This window comes from Microcebus murinus, chromosome 1, assembly GCF_040939455.1.
Source record: "Microcebus murinus isolate Inina chromosome 1, M.murinus_Inina_mat1.0, whole genome shotgun sequence".
Taxonomy (NCBI): Eukaryota; Metazoa; Chordata; class Mammalia; order Primates; family Cheirogaleidae; genus Microcebus; species Microcebus murinus.
The window spans coordinates 146,626,269-146,642,409 of record NC_134104.1 but is presented as its reverse complement, the minus strand read 5'-3'; the positions used below and the strand labels follow the sequence as shown (position 1 = coordinate 146,642,409).

The 16,141-nt window shown below is 41.2% G+C and overlaps 1 protein-coding gene across 4 annotated transcripts in view; it reads right to left on the bottom strand.

Moving 5' to 3' along the window:
• Nucleotides 1-15,775, bottom strand: part of MYRIP (myosin VIIA and Rab interacting protein) — a 334,798-nt gene extending 319,023 nt beyond the window's left edge. For 2 of the 4 annotated variants that reach the window (XM_076006566.1, XM_012770198.3), the window contains exon 1: nucleotides 14,775-15,006. The gene's annotated coding sequence lies outside the window, so the exon portion shown is untranslated. Of the gene's footprint in view, nucleotides 1-14,774; nucleotides 15,007-15,478 lie in introns of those variants that run through there. The other 2 variants (XM_020285128.2, XM_020285059.2) reach the window with 2 other exon arrangements.
• Between the last annotated feature and the right edge of the window lie 366 nt (nucleotides 15,776-16,141).

Below are 16,141 nucleotides of genomic sequence, written 5' to 3'. Positions count from 1 at the left end.
AAAAGATTTTTTTCCCCTATTAGGCTAGATTCCCAGAAATAAAATGACTGGGTCTTAAGTTAAAAATATTAAGGCTTCTGTGACACATTGTTAGGCATCTGTCTGAAGGGCAACATATAAGCAGTGAACCCCCTGCACAGACAAAACTGACATAAAAGACGACATTCCCACTGCCCAGTCGTCTTATTTGTACATGCTCATTGGGGGCACTGGTTTACACTAAAATTAGTTCTTTGCTTCCACAATGAAACCTGAACAATTTTATAAAGTCTTTAGACATGTTTTTGCTGATAACTGGAAAGTTTGTAGTTAGTTCCTATTTAACAGGTGAATGCTATATGCTCTCAACTCCTCATGCTACAGAGTGCTGGCATTTTCTTAAAATTCACTGTCTTTACCAAATTTATCTTATGTAAGTATTAAGTAAGTATTGAGTATTAAGTATTGCCTGTCCTCCCAAGGCCCAAAAGCTTATTTTTGAATAAGAACAGTGAGTCTGAAAGAGGAAAAAAATGCAAGGTCTCAGTCTCTGTATCTCTGGCAACTAAGTGAATTTCTCATGTTTCTTAGAGGAAGAACAGAAACAATGCGAGACATCCATTTCTACTAGCAGGGTAATTATGTTAGGAGTTCTTCCATGAATGTGGAGAAGAATCACTGGATGAAAATTAATGCCAGGTGGTTACAACCACGTTCTGGGCTGTAAACCAGGATTCCTCCCTATTCAGAGAGGAGACACTAAAACCATTTCCATAGAACAAAGAGAGAAAAGTCGTGCATGCATGACATAGAGAACAACACAAGGTGAGAGGCTGGGGAGTGCAAAAGGAACAGCAGGGGAAGAACTGAAGAGAGCTAGAACCTTTCTCTGGATTAGGCTTTGCCTTAAGAGAATGTCGTTGCTGGTTTGATCTTCTATCCAGACCACTAAAACTTTCCCCAAATCAGCAATAAGGCTGTTTCACTTTCTTATCATCCATGTGTTCACCAAAGTGGCACTCTTAATTTCCTTGAAGAACTTTTTCTTTGCATTCACAACTTGGCTGTTTGACACAAGAGACCTAGCTTTCAGCGTACGTCGGCTTTGACATGCCTTCCTCACTAAGCTCAATCCCTTCTAGCTTTTGATTTAAAGTAAGAGGTGTGCAATACTTCCATTTACTGAAACACTTAGAGGCCATCATAGGGTTATTAACTGGCCTAATTTCAACTTTGTTGTGTCTCAGGGAATAGGGACACCTGAGGAGGGGGAGAGAGACAAGATAACACCAGTTGGTGGAGCAGTAAGAACACACATAACATTGATGAAATTTTGTCACTTGCATGGGTGCAGTTCGTGGCACCCCGAAACAATGACAACAGTAGCATCAAAGATCACTGATCACAGATCACCATAACAGATGTAATAATAATCAAAAAGTACTAAATGTTGCAAGAATTCTTAAAATGTGACACAGAGACGTGAAGTGAGCACATGCAGTCGGGGAAATGGCACGGACAGACTTGCTTGACACAGGATTGCCACAAATTTCAATTTGTGAAGAAGCACACTCTCTGCAAAGCGCAATAAAGTAGGGCCCAATAAAACAAGGTATGCCTTTTTATGGATATTGCCAAGACTAATGCAAGAGCAATGCTGGAGACAGTGGCAAAACCTGGAGATGAAGTCTTCATGAAACAAGGAGAAGTGAGCTTAGAGACTCAGGGACTGAGTAAACAGAGATAAAAGGTATGATAAGACGAGTCCTGGGCCACTCAAAGGAGCATGGTGGTGGTGGGACCATGAGTAAGGAGGAGGAGGAGAGATGGGCGTCTTGGGTTCCCTGTTGACCAGGTCTGTGGAGGAGGCGGAAGGCCAGAGTAAGTGTGATCTTTAACCCAGAGTGACGGCATCCTTCTGAACCTCACCAGAGAAAAGCAGACTTACTACAAACGGGCAGGTACCTTTTGGCCCTTACAGAGGGGGCTGGGGTTGTCTGAGGAAGTTCAGTGTTACCCAAGCTCACAAACACCTACTGCCCTTTATGACTGGGAAATGTACAAGGTCTGGGAGAGGGGGTCTTAGAGTACTTGGTCCCTTATTTGTTCCCTGACTTTATTATACATTAATAAAGAACCCAGAACGAGACTGCCTGATCAGTCTTCTCTGATCACTAAATTCCTGTAAATAGAGAAACTATTTTATGTATGCCTAATGTGGTTAAAGAAATAAGAGTTTGTCAAAATGTAATGAATAAACAAGAAACTATAAAAATTATCACACAGATTTGAAAAAGAACCATATAAAAACCATACAGGTATTATAGATCCCATAAAAATTTTTTAAAATAGTATTTAATGGAAACACTGTGGACGGGTTAAAAACCAGAATAGATACAGCAAAGTGGAGAATTAGTAAATTAGCAGACAGAGCTGAAATACTAATAATAACCCAGAATGCAGCACTAATAAAGTGAAACATGAAAGAGAGGTTAAAGGTCACATATGATCTAGGAAGAAGGTCCAACACACATCTGTCAGAGTTTCAGAACTAGATAGTAGAGAAAGGGGGAGAATATTCAAAGACCCAACCGCTGAAAACCTTCCAGATCACTGATTAGATATCAGTCCTCACATTTAAGAAGCCCAGTGAATCCTGAGTGGGAAAATTAAAAAGGAACCCATTTCTACACATGCCATAATGACATTCAGAACAACAAAGACACACAAAAGGTACTAAAATCAGCTAGACGGAAAAGATAGATCATTACAAAGAAACAATAATCAGATTGTTAGGTGAATTCTCAAAATGCAAGAATGGAAGTTGGAAGATAGTAGAATAATGCCAGCAAGTTATATACCATGTGAAAAAAGTAATAAAAAGTCTTATTCATGATGTTTTTAAAAGTTTGGCCTAAAATATCAGACAATATTAATATATAATTTGGGGAGGAAGGTGATCAGAGTTAAATATAAAGTCCTTGAATTGCTCATAAGGACAGGAATGAATCTGATTCAGTTTAGATGTTATGGTAAATATTTATGTTAAAATTACTATATAATAAGCACTAGAAAACAGAAATGGAATATAAAGCCTTTGAATAAGTGGAGGAGGGAAAGGTAATATGGGATTGGAAAGGAGGCCAAAATCAATACCAAGAGCAGCTAGAGTAAGTATGTGGAAGTGGAACTAGCAGAGAAAACAAATTAAAGTGCTAAAGTAAATCCAAATATAGTAATAGAAACACTGTAAATAAGCATAACTTTCATAGTCAAAATTATAGGTTAGGAAAAAAATAGAGCAACTTTATGCTGTTAAGGACAGTAAAGGGATAAGAAAAAGATAAAGCAGGCAAATACTAACCAAAAGAAAACTAGTATATTAATAGCTCTGTTAAACACAGACTTAAAAATAAGAGGCATTACCAGAAACTAAGAGGGTTGTTTCATGATGGTAAATACTCAAACTGAAAGCACCTAATAACATGAAGCTTCAACATACACAGAGCTATATTAAAAGAAGCACAAAATGAAATTGATAAATGCACCTCTATATATTTCTTCCACAGTAAGTGATGAATCAAACTGCAAAAATCAGCAAGGAAAATGGAAGATTTGAATAGCACAATTAACTAGCTTAAGCTAATGGACAGATATGAATTACTGCAACCAACAACTTTCTCTTCAAGAAATCATGGAACATTTGTGAAGAATGACTATGGAACAGGCCACAAAACAAGTGTCAGCGAATTTCAAAATAAATAAATAAAAACAAATTTCAAAGAACTGGAATCATGTAGATCACATTCTCTGATCATTGTGCATTAAAATAGAAAAAGAATTGTTAAAAATTTCTAGAAAAAAGTATCAATAAGTCATATAAGAATCAAACAAGAAATCATAATGAAAATCTTAAAAATTTACCTGTGAACAATAAAAAAAAACTATACACCAAAAGTTGTGAAATGCAAATATTGCTAAAGCAATACTTAGATAAAAATTTATAGTACTAAATGCTCCTAAATGCATATAAAGAAAAAAGGCCATAAGTTAATCATGTAAATTTAAGAGATTAGAAAAACCAAATAAACCCAAAGAAGTAGTAGAAGGAAAGAAATAGTAAAGATGAGAACAGAGAGTAATAAATAGAAAAGAATGACAGACTAGAGAAGAGAAAGCCAAAAGTTGGTTCTTCTGAAAAGAAGCAGTAACAATTCTGGAGAGAAGCAGAGAGAGAAGTAGGGGTGGAGGTGGTGGCAGGAAGTGCGGGCTGTCTTTGCCGGCTTCCTTATCCCACTGCTACTAGATGGGGCTTGGGAGCTGCACTCCCAACATGAGCCCTTGTCCTCAAGAAGTGGTCTTGACTGAGCATGCCCAGCACATTCATTTCTATGCCTCCTCCCTTGTTGCCCCGACTGATCTCGCTTCTTCTGGCAACCTTTCCACCTTGTTGGAAGCAATTTTAACTATCTCCAGGTTTGCCAAAAGTGGTCTTTTTATTTCTCCTTCTCTTTGCTGCTTTTGGACCTGGTACAAAAGAGAAGGGGGAAATGTCCTCATTGCATCACCGTCCATAGAAAGTAGGGGGTGGCAGTGGCCATGGGAAGAGCAAGCATCACCTGTACCTGGAACCCATGGCAGGAAGGATTCAGACAAGGGAGCCTTCAGAGGATCTCCACGGCACTCAGGGGCCAGACCGCAAGATCTGCAACCCTTTGGGGAGCCACCTGACATCCACTAGCTGAAAAATCGATTGGTGGGTTCGGCTTTGAACAAGGATGCAATTAAAACAGCATTTCTGATTTTTCTTCTAATTAGTTGTAAAAGAAAGAGATTAACCTCAAGTACTCTGCTTACATGTCATTCTAGCAAAATCAAAATCCCTAATGATTAATAAATTGTTTCTCAAAAGAAGCAAAACAACAAAATGGCATTTACATCACACAAACACAAAAGCAGCACCTGTCATATTTTCTGAGACTGCAGCGACATAAAGCAAAATGATACTGGAGATAGACAGAGGTTTTCAAGAGGCAGTCAGGAAGAGGTTTGGACTGGAAGTGCTGCTTACACAGATGGGGCTATCTTCAGAGAAAACACAATGGAAAGAGTCTTGAGTTATTTTTCTTTTGCCCAATGATTCCAATAGAACCCTGTCATCTAGGTTTCCAAGCCTAAAATATGAACCTGCCTAAAAAATTGACCCACACGCTTTGAAAATAGTTACATTTCACACGAAAAAGAGGGAACCTTATAGCAGGACCTCATTATCTGAGCTACCACGGGATTCGGTGTCAAATAGCCACTTTAGATCTGAGGCCACAGGCACCTCTGTGCTCCAGGCATCACGCTCCTCCCCTGGGCACACACGTCTTGTATCCTCTTCCCCAGCGTCTGCTCAGTAGATGAAATTGTCAGCCCACAGTACGGATTTGTGCATCCCAGCGGCGGGTCGCACATCTGTCTCGGCAGTGGTGTTACACACTGTAAATCACAGCCACAAAATGACATTCCATAGAGTGTTTTTCTTGCCCCAGCTGATGACACATAAATATATACAGAAAATTTAACTCATAATTACCTATGGAAGGTAATGGTTGAATAAAAACACCAAAAACAATTTTCTAAAAGCTTTCAGGCACGCAGTTTTCATAAAGCTCTTTTTACTCTCCTTGCAGAAATGCAGAGTTCATTCTCGGGGTAAGTGTGAGAGGGGTGAGGTTTCTCTTACTAAAGCGTCCATCCAGCCTTTCCCTCAACCAAGTCCCTCTCTCAGCCTTTTCCTCACTAACCTGCTGGTGGTGCCATGCTGTTCTGGTCATCCTATAACCAGCAATTGGTCACATAAATGTAGAGGACTGACATATATTTTCCTAGTTTAAGAATTAAAGTTAGTGAGTAATGTATGTGTTCTGCCCAGAGTGTTTGAAAGTAATCTGTTTCCAGACAGGCTCCCTGTGATAAACAAAGGTGTTGCCTAGAGGCATAACAAAGGACCTGAGTTGCAAGTAAGCAAGAGCTTCCCCACCCCATGGCATTGGGGGTCTGGAGGCCACACAATTAACACATTGTTCCTGTGATTGCTGCGTACACCCCATAAGATGGCTGGTTAGTCAATGACGGGTAAGACCCCTCAAGGAAGGGGCGACCTAAGCCAGGCACAGCTGCCGGGGTTCAGCAGAAGATCTTAGGGGATCACCCTAAGAAAAGCTGGGGATGAGAAATGGCCCCTGTGACTTGCTTTGCTCATCCTTGCTAATCTCGGTCCATGATCTATGCCTGGCGCCTAGAGCAACCACCTGGAGATTCTGAGTCAGGGGATATCTGCTTCCCTAAGGCTATTCCAGAATTTATGGCCATTGCTGCAATGCCTGGGTGGTTACGTACAAGAAACTAACTTTAATTTTTTAGAGCATAAAAATAAAATGGACCTGGTGTATTATTACTCGAGTCAACCGTTTGTATGTGTGTCTGTGTTTTTCTTTGTGTTCTGCGTTTGTGTTTTGTGTTCTGTGTTCATCCTCCATCCTGTAAACGGGCCATGATACATAAACTCATTTGCATTTGGGTGATAATGACAGTGTTACTTTGGAGTGACCCCAACCAAGGTCTTCTAAATTTTAAAATAAGAGAAGATGAAAACGAGTTAATTATCCAATGGTGGAATCCACGCCCTGGAATGGGTGAGGTGGGGGCCAAGCTGGACAGAGGTGCTTTCCTGGTTCTCCTTAACAGGTGCTTAATCTCCTCTCACAGTCTGCCCTGATTGAAGGCAGCACTAAATAGCTGACCACTTAAACTCTTACCAGTTCTCCCAAGCCAGGTAAATATTTGTATGATGTTTATGATTTATATTTATATACAATCATTTATATGGTGCAAGATTCAAAATGAAAAGGCCTGAAACCTCTGAGCTTTCTAAATTAACTTTAGGATATTTATATATATATAAATACACACATATGTACTTTTTCCTTTAACATCTTTGTTCTTCCTTCTGGAGTGTATTTCCTTAATGAGACAGATATTATCTGTCTACATTGCTATAGGAGTTTAAATAAGTACAGCCACTTTGGGTAGCAACTTGGCAACGGATGGTCAAATTCAAAGTTTATATAAAAATCAAACACTGCAATTCCATTTCTAGGCATATATCCTCAAGAATTTCTTGTGCATGTACATCAATAAATTTCAAACATGTTTACTGAACACCTATAAGTAAAAGCCAAAAATATATACAGAAACAATCTAAAGTTTACCATAGAGGAACAGATTAATAAATATGATAATTTTACATGGCAGAATGGTATTTAGCAGTTAAAAATACGAACATGATCTGAGCTAAACAACAGGATAGTTCTTTCAAAAACACTAAGTGATAAATGCAAGTCACAGAATGCACAGGGTGTAAGAGAGACAACTCCCGTAGATAATTCCATAGTGAAGTTTGCCATGAAAAGCCGATAAACACACAGATATTTTCTGCCTCACCAGTAAAGAAAAGCGAAGTAAAAAGCAAGATTCTGGGATCGTTCCTTTTGCCTAAGAAACTAGCAGTGTTAATAAATAATCATATTTATCCAGGGCAAGGCATGAGGATCTGGCACATGCAAACACTACTGACGGAAAAATAAATTTATAAAGTTTCCTGGAGGGTTATTTGAAAATACATATTAAAAGCTTAAAGAAACGTAAACAAATTTTGACAATGTAATTCGTCCCAAGAAAAATAGAGAATGTACACAAAGACAAAGTTACAATAAAAAATCTAAAGTGCCTAATGCCAAAGAATGGTTTTGTTGAATAAATTAGGGTAAATTAAATAGATAATAAGGAGGATGAAAATAATGACACAGAAGAATAATTATTGGCATTAAAGTTGCTCATATGGTGTTGAATTTAAAGAAGCAGCATCGCCTTATTTTCGTTTAAAAATTATATTCATGTGTTCCTTATTACACAAGGATACTTGTTATCAGAGAATAGTCACTTAAGGGGAGTCCACTTAAAATTTCACAGCAAATAATGGGAAACACAAAGGTCTGACTAGCATTATATTTTAGGAAAATAAAAAAAAGAAAATACATTTTATTTGATATTGTACCAAATTTTAACATAATTACAACTTCAGACTAGTTCTAAGAACTGCACTGTCCAATGGGGTAGCCTTAGTCACATGTGGCTACTGAACACTAAAAATGTGGCTAGTCCAGTTGAAATGTGTGGTGGTTATAAATACACACACTAGATTCCAAAGACTTTATATAGCAAAAAAGGAATTTCAAATATCTCTTTAACAATTCTATATTGATTATATCTTAAAATGTATCCAAAAGTATATTTGACATATTGTCTTAAATTATATTACTAATTTTAATATGTTAAAATTAGTTTCATCTTTCTTTTTACATTTTTTAATGTGTCATCTAGAAGATTTTAAACCATGTGTGTTGCTAGTATCATATTTCTATTGGAAAGTGCTATCTTAGAACAAATCAAGTTTTCATATTTGGGGCATAATTTTCCAAGCAAACATAAAGAAGAGCACAAAACGTCATTCAATGAGCATTTGACATTTTTGACAAGCTCAGGAAGAGCATTATTGTTGCACAAAATTATTTGAGGAAGGGCATCAGAAGAACTTTTTCCTATTTTATCATGCAACTCATATTCTTCCGAAGCATGTCCTCTCTCCATTACCCTTTCTCTTTTTCAATCCTTATCAAGTTTTAGGCTACCAGCAAGCCATTTGTTCAACGATGAGTAAGTGTTTCCTACAGATTGTCAAGTCAGTTTTATCAACTTCACCAAGGCCTCCACCTTGGTTTGCGATTCTACTCTACAATGGATTTGCTCTTTCCTGTCCAATAAAAGTCTGTATCATCAGGGAGCAATTGACCCATAAACAAAATGGTGCTTAGGTAGGTAGACACCCATTAGTGTTAGGCTAAGACATCACAATGGAAACTAAGATGAAGTGGACAGTTCATTAGTGAATGTCTTTATGTGATGATACCTCTTATTCTTATGAAGGCTCACAACTAGTGGGTTCAAAAAATGAAAATTTAAAAGGTCTATATTTGTGTACATGATATCAAATGACCTCTGGGCAAAAATATACAAAATTTCAAGTGACTGAGTGGTGAAAATATAGGTGATTTTTTTCTTCTTTCTGTTTGCCTGTATTTCTACGAATATTAATATAGTATATTTTATATTAACACAATTAGGTTAAATTTAACTTCAAATTCCAGGTCAAATCTCACCTCCTCCATGAACTACCCCATTTGGACAAATCCTGCCTCCAGTGAAGTCTCTTCTTTAGAACTCCAAATCAATGCTCTTTGATAATTTATTACTAACTGCATTGTATAATTACAATAATAATTAACATTTATGTGCCAGGCCCTGTTCAGAGTACTTCATATTTACTAGCCTTTTAAACCATTAGCCACTCTGATCTTTGCTCAAGTCATTGATCCTCAAGTAGGAGAAGAAAAAATACTTCTCTGAAAGGGGAGTTCACTCTCAGGGTGGGGTGCCAGTATAATTTGAAAAAGCTTAAAATATAATTTTATACTTGGAAATATATATAATGTTCTCATAATATAAACTTTGGAAGGAAAACTCAAAATGGATTGATATATTTAATAATTAAACTTAAATAGATCAAAGATGTAGAAAAGGAATAAAACTTAACACAAGCATGATTTTAAAAACAAAGAACACTATTAGAACACAAAAGCATAAAATCTCTTAGCATTAAAGGATACCTACCCCAAACTTAAAGCAATCATCACACTCTCAGCGAATATTTAAAAGCATTACCAAAGTCAGACACTAGACTAGGAGGTCCACTATCACCGTTATTACTCAGCATGATGCCAGAGGGTCTAGAAAGTGGAATATGCCAAGAAAAAGACACAAACAATTTTAAAATATGAGAAACGAAATCTTCACTATTTGTGCTACATATGGCTTTCTACAGAATATCTAGGAATTCTACCAACAAAGATGCATTATAGAAAATTAACATATAAAAAGTTGACCCCATTACTATACATTGGCAGTACAGTAATCAATTAAAAAATGCAACTGGAGGGAAAAAGATCCCATTCACAAAATCAATAAAACCTGTAAGCAACTAATAAAAGGATAAGTAAAATGTGGTATATATAGAATGCAATATACCAATAAAAACGAATGACACATACTACAACATAGATAAACCTTCAAAACATTATGCTAAGTAAAAAAGCCAGGCACCAAATATCATGCATTGTATTATTGTATGATTCTATTTACATGAAATACAGAGAATGGGCAAATATATTGAGACAGTAGATTGGTAGCTGCCTAAGGCTGGGTGTGTGTGGCAGGGGAGGGAATTGAGGAATGACTGTTAATGGGCATAGAGTTTTTTTTGCAGATTCAAAATGTACTAAAACTAGATTGTGTTGATGGCCGCACACCCTGTGAATTTACTAAAAAACACTGAATTGTAAACTTTAAATGGGTGAATTGTATGGTATGTGATGTATGCCTCGATAGAGCTGTTAATTAAAAAATGACAGCAAAAACCTATAAGGTACCTAATACAAGTTCCAGATCTTTATGGAGAATATTATAAAGTTTATAGAATGATCTGGGAGGAAAAAAGACTTATAGAAGATAAACCATGTCCATGAATGGGATGTATCACTAGTGAAATGATAAAAAAAAAATCTCCCCCAATTAATCCTACAGATTCAATGTAAATGATAACATGAATTTTCATTGGAAAAGATAGATTCTAAAATTGATGTTGAAGCCTTAATTGTCAAGAATAGCCAAGAGAATTCTAAAGAAAAGGAGTAAGAATGGAAAATTTATTATAAAGCTTTAATAATTAAATGAAATGGTATTAGCTCCAGAATCACACACACACAAAAAATGCATAGAACACAGACAGACCCAAGAATACAAAAGAAATTGGCATGTGACAGAGATGGCAACATAATAAATGAGAAAATAATAAACTAGTCACTAAATGATAATGGAACAAATGGTTTTCAACATAGAAAACAGACCCCTGCCTCATACGATACAGAAATATAAATTTCACGTGAGTTCAAAGACCTAACTATGAAAAAAACAAAATTTTTCCAGTATAAAAATGGCAAGGCATAGAAAAGAAAACTTGAAAACCAAAATATATTTAAAAGATAATTTCTATGGGAAATGTAAGTAAAAGAGCAGTGAAATACATTCCATGCTTATCAGATAAACCAAAAGGAAAACATCTGATTAACAACAGTCACAAAGATACGGAGATACAAGAAACTCTGTAACACAGTACACAGTGGGGGCATAATCTGCAGCACCTCACAGAGCTGAAGTAGAAGATGCATGCTGATGTAAGCATATCCTACTTCCCAGTTAGTCAATTTCTGGGGATATGTACCTTAGACACACTCTTGTACATTTCAACAAGATCTTAGCAAGGATATTCCCTGCAATATTTTTTTAGCAAAAGGCAGAAACATCTTATTACCCATCAGTGGGGAATATTTAAACTCTGGTATATCAAAGGAATATTACATGCAAATTTACTAAAATCAATCAACTAGCTCTACAATGATCAATATATGCTAGCAACACATGCAAAAAAAATATTGAATGAAAAAAATCACAAAAATAGATAAGACAGGGCTCCATTACCTAAAATTTTAAACACAAAGTAAAACTACACACTCAGACCCAAGATTGCAGGTAGCAGGGACTTGACCCTCAAGTTCTTACCCTTCACTGTCTGGCTCTCCCTCTTGCTTATTGAAGAATGTTCTATTTCCAGCAACCCCATACTTAAATTTAAGTGGCTGCTACACGCGAAGTGCTAGACTGGGTGCCAGGGAGGACAAAAGAATTATGCAAATCTCCTCCCTCCACCCTGCAGGAGGGTACAACTCAGCTCAGGAAGTTACCTCAGAGACATGGTTCTTAATCCTCACTTTAGCTGGCACAGTATATAAATTTAGAAAGAGTGTTTCATTTTTGAGGCTTGGTTCCTTTATCTATAAAATGAGAAAGCCACCCTCTTCCTATTGTGATGAGTAAATCTATATAGACTGCCTAGTACATGGCAAACACTCCACACTCTTGGTGATCACAGGCACAGCAGCCACCAAGTGAATACAATCTTCTAAATGGCAAAAGGTGATTGATGAATGGGAGGAGGGCACTGGTGGGTGCTCTTAGCCTTCTCCACACCTGGATACACCATCCCCACCTCCTCCCTATAACTTGGCCGAATGAGAACTCCTTCTCTCAAACCTTTGGGGGGATTCTGGGTGAGATGAGACCCACAGGATCTCAACCCACCTATCGTTGCTTCTCCGTTGACCCTCTTTAAAATCCCAAGAACATACCACCTTAACTCCACATGCTGAGGGAAAGGCAATAGTGTCTCAACTCCGCCCCTCTGCAATACACACCTGCTCCCGACCCATGAGCCATCTCTTTAAAGAGCTGGGGTACAGTTCTATCCATGGATTTAGTAGTAGAGGCCAGAGAGGGGGGTTGTCTGTCTGATACTGGAAAACAGTATTTGGAAACCATGTTTGGAGATACTGAGCTTTTGGATTTTATTCCTGGGATTCCTTTCTGAGAGTGAGGGCTTGTCTTGAGAAAGGACAGAGGTTTCGGCTCTCCAGCCAACGTGGCGCCACCATGTGGCAACAGCACAAATAGTTCATAAATCACTCAGCTTTGAAATTCTGTGATTCTCCATCAATCTTTAACTTTGAAAATATTTCCTTTTTTTATGTTTCAAATGAGAATTCACTCATTTTCTTCTTCATCCATATTTTAATATCATACTATTTTATATCAGCATTATTCAAATTCACTCTATGGAAAAGTTCTTTGGGGGATAAACTGGCCTCCATTTATCAAAGTCAACATTGTTCCTTCTGGGGTCAGATATAACCCACCACCAAAGAACTGATGATCATGGTGAGGCGGGACAAATAACTCATCCCCTGCTTGGATCTTAAAACCAAATTCTTCCTTCTAGTTTTCTGTTCTAGCTTAGGTAGAACTACCCTTGGTTTGCATTCATAAAAAAGGAGGTAGAAAATTATAAAGAAGTCTCAATTTAGTTTGGGAACTAAAATGCTAAAATAAATAATAATAGTAATAAAAATAAAACTTGCCTTATATAACTAAGCAGGATGATGGTTGCCCTTGAGGGATAATCCCTATAGGGAAGGATAGTCCCCCTACAATAGGGGGATTAGAAATATTCTAGGTCTTAATCAGGGCACTGGTTACCCAGGTGTGTTCAGTTTGTGAAAACTCAATTGAGTGTACGCTTTCAGAACTGTACTGTTTTATGTTATTATACTTCAATATAATGTGAAGACAAATCCACCAAGGTCTGATCAGTCATCCCTCTTTAACTTGCCTTTGAGACAACAGGCTGCGCAAACACAATGGTAACTGGGAAGGCAAAAGCAGGGGGATGTCCGGTTTTCTGAGGCACTTCTCAGCCACTGTGACTCCCTCTGGGTAGGGAGGAAGGAGACGGGACCCAGTGTACGCTACCGCTAGTTCAAATTACTGAGTGCAGCTAACACTTCACTTCCTTAAAAGTGAACAAATCCTGGAGCCAAACTCCCCCTTTCCCTACCACACGCACAAACAAATGAAACCCAGAATGCAAACAGAACCCTGCTACAAACAAATACACACCATCTCCTCAGAGAAAACACACACACACACACACACTGCCTACCCCCATCCCTGAGAGACAATCTCCAGCCCCACAGACATGGCTTCCAGCCCACAGAGACCGCCCCCCCCCCCAGATTAAGGTGGGGGGGGCTAATTAAGAGAGATGCAGTTGCCCATGGCCAGGCAAGAAACATGATCAGGAAGATAGAAACCAGTAATTTCAAAGTCTTATTAGCAAACTACATTTCTCTAGGAAGAGGATTTTGAAATCTGCAAATAGAGCCCCAGATGTTGCTACAAAATTCTTTACATCACCTCTATTTCCTTCCACAGTCCCAGATCCTTTGGACCGTCTTCCTTCTACTTTGTAATATAACCCCAGTGCATTTGCACATCTGTCACACCCTCTGAACCCCAAGTACTTTGGGAAGATTGAAAGGCAGCAATCATTCCATTGTATAAATGAAAAAGTTCAGTCTCAAACATGCTTGTCAATCATCACAAAACTAAGCAGTCATCTATCTCATCACTGAGTTTCAGAGTGAGGGTAGCTGAGTTGGAGGGATAAGGTGATAATGGCAAGAGAGGATAGCTCTCTCTGGCCAAAGCCCTGAGAACTCCCCACAGCCCCAAGGGAGCTGCCTTAAGGGATCCGGAGTTAAGGAATCCCACTGGAACCTGGCCTCATCCTCCCCTGGGAAAGTGTCAAGCAAATGAATAAATGCAGATCAAGGAGTCAGGGGAGGGGAGGGTAGAAATGAAGCCAGATCAGGTGTTTTCTAGGAGCAGGTGGGAACCATCGTTATTGAAAGCAACCCACAGCGTACTCGCTTTTCTTAGGAAGTCACCTAGGGCCAAACTGGTGTGTGCATTTAAAAATCTTTAGGATACATACTTATTATCATCGGGGACGGGGCTGATATCAGGGGAAGGAAGAGGAGCAAGACGGATCTTAGAGCAGACATCTAGCAAACTCCCCTGCCCCGCCGAGACCTTAGTATATTAAGTGAGGGTAAAGGAACTGCTCCAAATGCTGCATGTCCTAGGGTTCCCACCACGGAAGAGCTCCGCTCCACGCTCACCCAGAAGGTCCCCCGCGGTGAACTCCAAGCCTCCGTAGAGTACCCTGGGACCGGCTCTCTACCTCTTCTAGTCTGGCGGCTTTGGCGGAAAAGGAGTACGAGGAGACTGGGACCAAGCTGAAGTGACCGCCCCCTCAAGAGCGCGCCCCTCCCCAGGCAGCCCTGGGGTGGGGGCCAGACGCGATCCACCCGGGTTCTAACTCAGTGCACCGACCGTGACCTTGAGCGAGTCCCTAATTAGCTCCGTTTTACAGAAATTAAGAGTTCGAAAGTGCCCAGTCCGCCGCGCCGGGCTGCTGCGGGCGCTCACCAGCTGGTCTCAGGCGTCCCGCCGGTGCGCCGGCAGCGCAGCGGGTACGCGGTGAACCGCAGCCCAAGCGCTACGTGGCCGGCCGGGATCAGAAACGAGAGGGAAACGCAGAGGCGAGCTCCAGCCAGACAGCGAGAGAAAAAGGCGGTTCCGACTCTGCGACGGTCCTCGAGCAAGTTCAAGTCACACACACACACACACACACACACACACACTCGCACGCCCCTCCGCAGAGGAGGACTGGCCGTGCCCCGGGGCCCTGGCTCAGGACGCGCACGGGGTGCGGGGGAAGGTGAGAGACCTCCACACACCCACCTCCGAAGTTGCTGCAACGGGAGGCGGAGAGTGGCGCAAAGCTGCGGGAGGGGAGGGGAGAGGAAAGGACGGTACTCACACGGGGTGGCCAGCCTGGAGCAGGTCTGCGGCCAGGGTCATCGATGGCGGCCGGGCTCCAGCCGCCGCGCCTGGGGATGCCCAGGGCACCTGCCGCAGCGCGGCGCGGGCTTGGCAGGCTGCGGGCAGCGAGGCGGGGGCGCGGGTCGGTCTGCGCGCCAGAGCCGGGCTGCGGCGCCGCGGGCACTCGGCAGCCAGAACCGCAGCCGCAGCGGGAGCCCCGGCAGTGGGCAAGAGACGGGAACGCGGCGGCGGCTGCGAGGGAGGCGCCCGCGCCGCAGGCAGCCAAGGCCAGCCTGGCCGCAGCCGCCGCCGACACCTGCTGGCCCCGCCGGCCGCCAATCAGAGGCGCCGGGAGCGGGGGAGCGTGCAGAGGCGGGGCGGGGGCGCGTGCTGGGCGCCCGGCGGGAGGGGCGGAGCGCGACGGCGCCTGCGCCAGGGCAGGGGGTGCCTGCCGGGCCGGCTCCTCTGGCACCCAGGGCGCGCGGGCGGCACGCGCCGGGAGGGGCGGGGCGCACCGGGAGGGGGCGGGGCGGGGCTGCGCGCGCCCGGGGCGGGGACCCGCGCCCCTCCTGGGGCTCTACCCCGCAGTGCAGTGCGGTGTTGGGTCCGCAGCCGGGGACCCTCCAGCTGCGACTTTAGGTCATGCTCAGGTTTCAAGTAA